Genomic DNA, 10,000 nt, shown 5'->3' with positions numbered 1-10,000 from the left:
TCCGCATCTGCGCACTGGCATCTGTCGCACGCGCTAGCATTTCGCTGTGATGTCATCTGTTAGTGGCACGTGCGAGATATCAGGTTTCTGCAAATGGATGCCGCTTCAAAGCCGTCCGTTCTTTAGGTTCTACTGATAAAAAAGGAGAGGGATAAAAACGGAAGGGAACTCTACTGAGATTTCTAGCATTCCTCTTTCTTATGGATGATGTTTTGTTTGTGTTTTGGAATCCGGTTTAATCTCTGGTGGAATGCAGGGAGTAGACATCAGATGTGCTTTAAACCAAAGAGCTTCCACTCCGCCAGCTCTTTGCTCTAACACACAGCCCAGCGATAAGTCAGACGTAGCCTAGCGTCGGCTCAGAATGACGAGATATAAGATGCGATTTATGTCGCGCTTGCTTGAATAGTTATATAGCTTGTGGCCCTTTGTTTCCGTTGCGTTGTTTTCTTTCCTTCTGCAATAAGTTGACGTTGTCATGTATAGTGTTTGTGGTGTTGCTGCTACTTTAAGATACCTTCAGTTCCTTCTCGTGTAAATGATCACAGGTCCTTCCGGGTTTTCAGTGCATGCGTCATGAGTACCCTTCGACTTTCCACTTGACTGCACATAATGGGTCATGGTATGCATTAGGTGTGTGTACACTTGCGGCTTCTAGTGTCTTAGTAACGTATATAGAAGAAGAAAAAACTGTACTGAGTGGATGTTTTGATTTTCCTCCTGGTGCATCAGTGAAACAATAATTACGGCGGGGTGTAAGGTCAAGTCGACACACTAACTTCGACACTGAGAGTGCTATCATTTTAACCAGTAGACATGATTTTGTAACTGTAACAGGATGCTAGCAATTTCATACAATTAGTTTGTGGGCAAAACCTCTTCAAAGGAAACAAGGAATGAAACGTAAACATTTAAGGAGAAACGAAGACATTTGAGGAAACGAAAACAGATGTATTTGATACAACATTACTGTCATTTGACACAATGGGCAACATTGCACTGTTGCTTTTTATTTGAAGTAATTCCTAGTACTGATAGACCTGATCACATTTGAAGCCAACGCTTCTTTTTTTGTTAATGATTTTTTGTTTGTTAATTCTTCTGGTGCTTGGATTTTTGTCTTCTCTGTAAGTATGCTGTTGATAGCGAACTGGAGAGTTGTGCAAACAGCTCATGCTAATCTGGCGCCGATTTGAGCCGTCTATTATATACAGTGCATGTATCTGCCCTAAAAACAAGCACAGCAAACATACACACACGAATCATGGCAGCCATCAACACTATTGAATTTTATTCAATAAAGTAACAGGAATTTCTGTTGAAATCAGATAGTTTTATACTCAGCGGAGTCAGTTTAGAGTAAAAACATCCCGGAGCGAATTGATCAGATTTGTTTTCTTGGCCTTGCAGCGGCCTCTGTGTTTTGCTTGTTTAACTTGCGGTAAAATGCTTGCAAAGAAAACACCCAAGAACAATGATGTGTTTTAGCCTGTGTCTGGACGCCAGTGCCAAAACAAATAACAAGGAAGTTATAAAGTCAGATGCAGAGAGAGAGAGAGAGACGGGCGGGGGGATAGAGAGAGAGAGAGAGAGAGAGTTGTGTGTGTGGTAGGCGGGGAGGGGGGGGGGGGGTGAGAGCGAGAGAAAAACCGACAGACAGACAAAAACAGAGACAGAGAGAGAGACAGAGACAGAGATAAAGAGAGGGACAGAGAGAACTAAATTTGAGAATGGAAAGCGAAAACAATAAGACGTCACGAAGCTGGTGAGGGGAGAAAGAACAGAGCAAAAAGTAACGGGAATGGGCGGAAGTAGGACGGAAGGGGGGGGGGAGGGGAGGAAAAAAGGGGAGGAAAATGGGGAAAGGAGGGCTTAGACAAACACATTGACCTCACTATTCTTTGTTGTTCTATTGCGCGGAACGTCGTCGTTTTTTCTCAGTCCACCAAAACCACCCCCTCCCCCTCCCCCTCCCTTCCCCTCCCTCCTCGCTCACCACCTCCTCCTCCCTCCTCCCCAGCCCTCGGGGCCTAAAAGTGAAAGGTGGCTTGTGCAGGAATGGAGCAACACGGAGCAATACATATATTCCTCCCAAAAGTCACACACGCCACAATGCATGTATGCACTTAGTTGCACCAGTATTTAGTGCAGAGAAAAGCGAGAAAAGATACAGTCAGTGCGGTGTAATAGCGAGAAAACGAGAGACTGTTTTTCAGTGCGGTGCGCGGTGGGGCAGAGAGAAAGACAGTGACAGTGAAAGTTTCTTTCGGTAAACCCGGGTGATATTGAAGATGTAGTTTCGGTGGCATTTTCTTTCGTGTGAGGTATCGGAATATTGTGGCCATCAAAGTCATTGAAGGATTTTCGTTGCCTTTGGATGCGATGGTTTCAAGGTTGCAGAGCGGGACCCTTCTATGAAGGTGGGTTGAAGATAAATTAAAACAACAGCTGTACAAATTACGATGATCTGTGGTGGTGGTGGAGATGGTGGTGACCACTTTTACCTGTCAGTTTAAGAGAGTTTCGCTTTAGTTGCGCCGAGGCAGCGAACAAAAAGAACCACACTTTTCACACAAAAAGTTTAGAAAAGAACCCCCTCTTGGCATTCACGACTGACAGAACGCACTTTTTAAGCGCTTTCAAAACAAAAGATCATGTGCTGAAAATACCACTACTTAACGCAGAGGTCTGGCCTTGGCCAACTTCGAGCATGTGAAGTTTTGAAACATAAACTGAGTAAAGGGAAAAAACAACACCTATAATACGCACAAGCGTTCACAAAAGTCTCAATAAAGATTGTCGTTTGCATAGCTGTCTGCAAAGACGGTTTGGTTTTCTTATGTTCAAGGGTGCAATAAAACGTGATACTGCAACTGGCGTTTATATTGACATTGATGGCGTTTTGCATTTCGCCTGTCTGTGAGCTTTTTGGGCAAAGGTCTGTTTACTGTTATACTCTGTATATACTCAGTTTATCAATTTCGTCCATTTGTTGTTGCTTCCGTGGTTTTCTTTACGTTATCAGTTAGCTCCTTTAATAAGTAAAACAGGTATTTTTAATTTGTGATTGTTTGATTTTTAATTCTATGTGTGTTTCGCTTTATCTGCTTCCACGTTTTTACCTATTACTGGAAATAATTTAGTTGGCAGAAAGGTATTTCTAATTTGTTATTATTTAATTTTAATTATGTTTGTTCTTTTTGTAATTTATTTGCCGCCATGCTTTACCTATCACTGGGAATAATTTATTTGGCAGTAGATTTCTTTAGCAAAACCGGCACATGCCTTCGCAGATTAGATATCAATTACACTTTTTTTTTCGTGCGTAGCACTGACTTCAATTCTTTCTTTGTATATATCCAACCAGTACGTTAGCAAGTATAATCAAACACAGCGAGAACCAACCCTTCTCTAAACTACACGTCATTGCCACAATTGATCTGATAATAAAGCATCATAGAGCTTTGGACCGCTTTGGGTATTAAGAAAGTTAACTGGAAGTCCCTCAAGTGGTGCTTCTGGTATTATATTTTGGATGCCTGTCTTAGTCTTTTAGAAATGTCACAGGCAACATATTCCTTGAATTCGCGACTAGTTATTTGTCTGTGTCTCTCCTCAGTACTCCGTATCCCATCAGTTCCTCGGACTAACATCAAAGTAGAACTACCAATTTATATGATATGCACCGCCCACATTTCCGGTGCTTCCTAAAATCCGAATCGGTTCAAGCTAGCCTCTTATCTCCCTTTAATGCGTTATCTCCCTTAGTTCTCGTGGGAGCGTCTGGAAAGACCGATACGAGATAGCAATATTTCGGTAAGAAGATGGTTTAAATGGCAGAAATGTGTTCCTGCAGAGATGATTCTAATGGCAGAAGTCTGTTCCCGCGGAGAGCCACAGTCGTGACAGGTATACTACGGGCAGAAACATATTTCATTTCATTACTGTTCCAGTGATGGTTTTACATCCACTTCCGGTTTTCAGATACGGATATTTTTGAGTTTTAAGCTCTCCTGCTGTGTGTTTAAAGAGCATTTATGGTTTATTTGTGAGTGTTTGTCCTGTCCTTTACCCCCTGTTTTCCTTGCTTGTTGCTAGATGTTCTCTGCATTGCACTCATACTGGCACTGTTTCCACACAGTTAATACAGCGACTACTGTTATTGCAGGATCAGGCAATACAAATAGCTGGAAAAGTATCTCTTTTTGCTCAAAAATGGTGGATGTGTCCACCAGTGCACGATTTCAGAATGTCTTTGTTACGCAGGTCTTGGAACAACTCGACTGATTTAACTCTTTCGCTGCCTGTAGGATGTCAGCTGACGTCTTGGGTGACTTGCTCAGTGTACAATAAACAACACAGACAACTTGATGAAGAAGAACAAACAAACAATGTGTGCGTGTGTGGTGTATTCATTTATATAGGCCTACATCAAGGGCACATTGTAAGTTGTCAATTCAGGAACGTAAAAACAGGTAATGCTTTGTATACAAATATTTACTGACAGCGAACAGGTTTAAGCACAGTAAGTTTCAAAAGCGTCCCAGTTTCACTTCGAGGTAACAGTTAATGATAGTAATAATAATACGAGAATTTATAACGCGCACATATCTCACCACAAGGCGACTCAAGGCGCACAGTTGTATAATTAATTTGGTCCTACCAACTTTAACCATATACCCCAGGGGAGCAACACCTACAGCACACACACACACACAAAAAAAACGTTTAGAAAAGTACCCAACGGCAGTTCTACAGAAGCACTAACAAAGCCTTTGACCTTGGAAACGGTACTATAATGCCCTCCGTTTCTTTTCCTTTTAGCAATATTTTCCACCCGGTCATAAGTCGCTGTTTTCCTTCAGAAGAACAGGGACTCACATGTTTTGCACATGTTGCAAATCTTTGTGCGAGTGGATGGATGGATATATGCGTGTGTGCACGTCCCTCGGTTATCATAACAAACCCGGGGAAACAATACCTCGAGAATAGGAGTACACACGCATATTTTGGGCTGTGGGGTGCTTGACGCCGAGTGCGAAATGTATCGGGAAAGGGTTGGGAGTTATCAGGCTGGTTTGCTTTAGAAGTTGGTCGGGGGTCGGGTGGTTGGTGTTCACGGCTGGGTACTGTACAAAAAGTACATTATAATTCGTGTAGATTATATTCCCGTGAAGGTACTAATTCGCCGAGCTAGAGAAGGGATTCGTGGGAGCGTGTCAAGATTAAGACTGAATTCAGACGGTTCGATCCGTGTTTATAAACATTTATAAACATTATCAGGCACTTATCTATTAAAGCACTTATTTGTGTAAGTATTTACCATGAAGTTTTTCTTTGTGTTTGTTGCTGAGGAGAAGTTTCAGAGAGACGTTTCAGACTCTTGTATGCATGCGCCCTTCCAGACAACAAAACAAAAGACTCATGGAAGCCCTACCCCAGAACAAAAGAGACTGTATGAACTCGTTGAAACAGTTGAAATCTAATTAACTAAGACGGTTATTTCTAGAAACAAAACAGAACAAGTCTGAGATCAGGCGGTGTTGGTGTGTTTGTTATGGAGGTAAAAACTGGGACTGAGACGTTATTTTTGTCGTGGAATCGAGCCAGCTTGGTAAAACTAAAGATACGAATGAGGAGGTAGGTGGGATGGAAGGATGGATGGGTTCAGAATGTGCATGGGGGGGGGGGGGGGGGGGGGGGATGGAGAAGGGGCTGTCTGATTTTTATAGTCAAGTGGACGAGGAGGGACGGAGTAGCAGGTGGTGGTGGAATTTGGCCAAGTGGTGAAGGTGGTGTTGGGAAGGACATAGTATGATATGCTGACCTACTCACGAGTACATTTTAATATTTTTATCCACATTTATTGAAAACTATAGTGAATCTGTTTTGAGAATATGCTCAAATCAGTATGGTGCAGGGAGTGGGTTGATTTTCTGCTGATGGTTTGAAAGTCCTGGAATTAAAATTAATGTGTGTTCGCTTTGGCTAACGAGAAATGAAAAAGAAACAACAAAACTGACAAACAAAACACGGCACTTGTGACGTTTCGACATAAAGGGGCCAAGGAGCTTCCTTTAGGTCGAAACCAAGGACGACTGAGGTCCTTGGTCGAAACGTATAGTGTTCATTCGCGTTTGTCGTGCTAACTGCTCACATAAGCCCCTTTTTTTCTCTTTGTTTGTGTTTTGTAATTTTTTCGCTGGCAGTGGTTTATTATTGAAGTTATAAGGAGAAAGGAAGGACATTCAGTGGACTGGGTCACGTGACGACGATGCACACAAGGTGGATAACAAGGAAGAAGTAGTGATTTGTTTAACTACTACCGCAAGACTTATAGGGTACTGCAGATGAACCACCTTTCCAGAGGTGGATCACTAAGAGAGCGTTTGGCTCTGGGGATGGTAGGAAGTATATGAGCTAATGGTACTAAGGCTGGGTGAAAGGTGTGTATTACAGACAAAGAAACAGGGAATGGGGGAGGGAGAGAGGAGAATGTGTGCTGAAAAAGCCTGAGGTGTTTCTGGGGATAGGTAGGTATTTGGTGGAGAATGCTGGTGACATTTGGTCCACAGGTTAACGGAATTAACGGCTAAACACCACCACTCTGCGGAACCGGCTGTATGGCTTACGTTTCTTGACAAAAGAAAGTCTCTTCAGAAATGCTGAACACCGAAATGATCAGTTTTTTCTGACTGAGCTTTAAAATGTATCCAGTGGACCTTCTTCTTTTTGAAGACAGTCAAAGAAAAACCGCCGTGAATCTTTTAGAAAAGCTGGCAAGAATACGGTCACAGATATAATAGTTCATGCAAGAAACACGGCATACGAATATTTCCCCCTTGTTTCTTTTTCTAGTCTACAACAGTTTGCCAACCTCCACCTTTACCCAGCTTGATTTTGTTTTTACACCCCCCGTATAGGGGTGTGTATAGGTTTCGCTCGATGTGTTTGTTTGGGTGTTTGTTTGGGTGTTTGTGTGTTTGTGTGTTTGTGTTCGCATATAGATCTCAAGAATGAACGGACCGATCGTCACCAAACTTGGTGAACAGGTTCTATACATTCCTGAGACGGTCCTTACAAAAATTGGGACCAGTCAAACACACGGTTAGGGAGTTATTGGTGGATTAAAATTATACAAGGACTTATGCAGGGACATCTTCATGGTCAAAGGGAAATAACCATTCTCACTCAGTCACTGCCACCAACTGAGAAGGTTATTTCCCTTTGACGGGGGTGTTTTTCCTACCTCGTAGGAATTTCTTGTTTGTTTTGTTGCTGTTGATTCTTTTGTTCGAAGCCAACTGAGAACAACAAACGATAGTTTTTAGAAGAAAAACACACACCGTGGAAGACATCGAAGACACCTTAACCAACCCACAATCTACAGTGCATGCCATTCTAGTAAACACCTTACAAAATACACACCTTAACCAACCCACAATCTACAGTGCATGCCATTCCAGTAAACACCTTACAAAATACACACCTTAACCAACCCACAATCTACAGTGCGTGCCATTCTAGTAAACACCTTACAAAATACACACCTTAACCAACCCACAATCTACAGTGCATGCCATTCTAGTAAACACCTTACAAAATACACACCTTAACCAACCCACAATCTACAGTGCATGCCATTCTAGTAAACACCTTACAAAATACACACCTTAACCAACCCACAATCTACAGTGCATGCCATTCCAGTAAACACCTTACAAAATACACATCTTAACCAACCCACAATCTACAGTGCATGCCATTCTAGTAAACACCTTACAAAATACACATCGCCCTTTACGATTTTTACGAGATTGGAATGTCCGCTGCTCGGGAGTTCTGGAATTGGTAGCTATGTCTTCCACTGTCTGATAAGTGAGTGGGTGGAAGGATATTAGCGAAGCAGGTGGGCACTTGGAGATGTAGAGGAGGGGGGTAGGGGGTAGGGGGTGAAGGGTGGAGGTTCCAGGCCCAAAAACAGAACCGTTAGCAGAGTATGCCAGAGGACAGTGTCGGTAGCTAGGTGTCTACTGACGATAGGATGGGTAGGAAGGTGGAATCAGCGAAGCAGGTGGGTGTAACTAAATCCCGGTGTACATGGAGATGTAGAGGAGGTGAAGGGTGCAGGTTCCAGGCGCCTAAACAGAACCGTTATCAGATCTGGGCGGAGGCGACCACGGTGCAAGGGAAGCTCTATGGCAGTCTGGACGACCTACAGCGCACGGCAACATTTGTGCGGGGAACCGGCGTTTCCATCTGAGTGATCGACAAGAAGAAGAAGAAGAAGAGTCTGCCAGTGGACAGTGTCGGTAGCTAGGTGTCTACTGACGATAGGATGCGTAGGAAGGTGGAATCAGCGAAGCAGGTGGGTGTAACTAAATCCCGGTGTACATGGGCGTGGGCAGGAGGTGTATGGCTAGTAGGGGCAAAGAATGATCTTCTAGCGTAGCCTAGAATATCTTTGGTAGGGGTGAGGGTGTAGGTGTCAGGCCCCAAAATTGACCCGTTAGCAGAATCACCGACAGTGTTGGTAGCTTGAGGTCCACTAATGAGAGGGTGGGTAAGAATGTGGAACCAGCGATACAGGTAGGTATGTGTCACTTTTACCCCGGTCACACAGAGACGCCGCTTCTACTCCGTTGTAAAATTGTCGGAGATCGTGGCCAATCGTGCGCCAAACGTGGGTAGATCTCCATGAGCGTGCTTTGGTCGGGATGGGATCTGCTAGGTCGCGAGGCTGCACGCTCTCCCAACGCTTATGTTGAACTGCACAAAACAAGCGTAGCCGGGTCTGGGCGCAGTACAGTCGTGATGTAGATTTTGTTTATGGACCATGCCGATCACTCCGATCTGAAAAAGTTATCGAGTCGGGGCTCGCCGTCAAAATCCTTCACATGGCGAATAAAAAAACCTACATCACGACTGTGTACTGCGCTCAGACCCGCTACGCTTGTTTTGTGCAGTTCAAAATAAGCGTAGGGAGAGCGTGCAGCCGGCTTCGCGACCTAGCAGATCCACTGGCCCCACCAAACCACGCTCATGGAGATCCTGCCACGTTTGGCCACGCTCTCGGACACTTTTCCGTCGTAGCAGAAGCGGCGTCTATATTATGTGACTCGGGTATTAGTGCCATGTGCTGGATTTTGACGGCGATATGCCCCGATTTGATAACTTTTTGAGATCGGCGTGATCGGCATGGTCGTGGTAAGGACGCAGCGCTGTGTGACCGGGCCCTTAATCACGGCGGTGTCGGGAGTGAAGGATGTAGGTTTCAAGCCCCTAAACTGAACCATTAGCAGCGCTAGGGTGCGGACAGTGTTGGTACTGAGCTAGGTGTACTGATGAGCGGGTGGGTATAGGAAAGTGGAAATAAAAGAAATCAGTGATGAAAGTCAGTGGGTGTAACTAAATGCCAGTGTGCTTGTAGATGTAAGGGAGAAGGGGCGGCATGGGGGAGGGTGGGGTGGTGGTGGTAGGGGTAGAGGGTTTTAGTTTCAGGTCCAACAACCTGTACAACTGGTTGCTTTCAGGCACCAAAATCTGAACTGTCAGCAGAGTCCGGAAAGTATTAATAGTTAAGTGCACAGACAGGTAGGTGGAGGGATATTAGCCATGCAGGTGGGTGTAGGCTAACTAGATACGGACGGGGGAGTGGGGTGAGATGGGGAAGAGCCGAGGCTTGTATGTTATAGGCCCCAAAATGTGAACCGTTCGCACAGTCCGGAAAGTGTTAATAGTCAGGTCCACAGGTAGTCAGGTGGAGTGGTGGGTGTAACTAAATGCGGGTGATGGGTGTGAGGTGGGGTGGGGGGCTCATAGGTTTTAGGCTCCAAAATCTAAACCGTTCGCAGAGTGGAGTCCGGAGCGGTACTGACAGTGACGCCGTCTGGCGGAGGCTGTTCGACAGTTCAGTGTGGGTGTGTAGTGAGTGGTGATATCATGGGGAGGTGTCTCGAATGCTTCAAATCAACGGTATTATACTTCTTATATTAGCAGT

At 44.5% G+C, this 10,000-nt stretch overlaps 1 protein-coding gene across 2 annotated transcripts in view; it reads left to right on the top strand.

Annotated features, from left to right (window-relative positions):
• The first annotated feature begins 2,188 nt into the window (after nucleotides 1-2,188).
• Nucleotides 2,189-10,000, top strand: part of LOC138962050 (serine-rich adhesin for platelets-like) — a 68,394-nt gene continuing 60,582 nt past the window's right edge. For both annotated transcript variants that reach the window (XM_070333747.1, XM_070333750.1), the window contains exon 1: nucleotides 2,189-2,420. The gene's annotated coding sequence lies outside the window, so the exon portion shown is untranslated. The remainder of the gene's footprint in view (nucleotides 2,421-10,000) is intronic.

Source organism: Littorina saxatilis, linkage group LG3 (genome assembly GCF_037325665.1).
Source record: "Littorina saxatilis isolate snail1 linkage group LG3, US_GU_Lsax_2.0, whole genome shotgun sequence".
NCBI lineage: Eukaryota > Metazoa > Mollusca > Gastropoda > Littorinimorpha > Littorinidae > Littorina > Littorina saxatilis.
The sequence above is the reverse complement of the archived record's forward strand: the minus strand, read 5'-3'. Positions and strand labels throughout refer to the sequence as shown.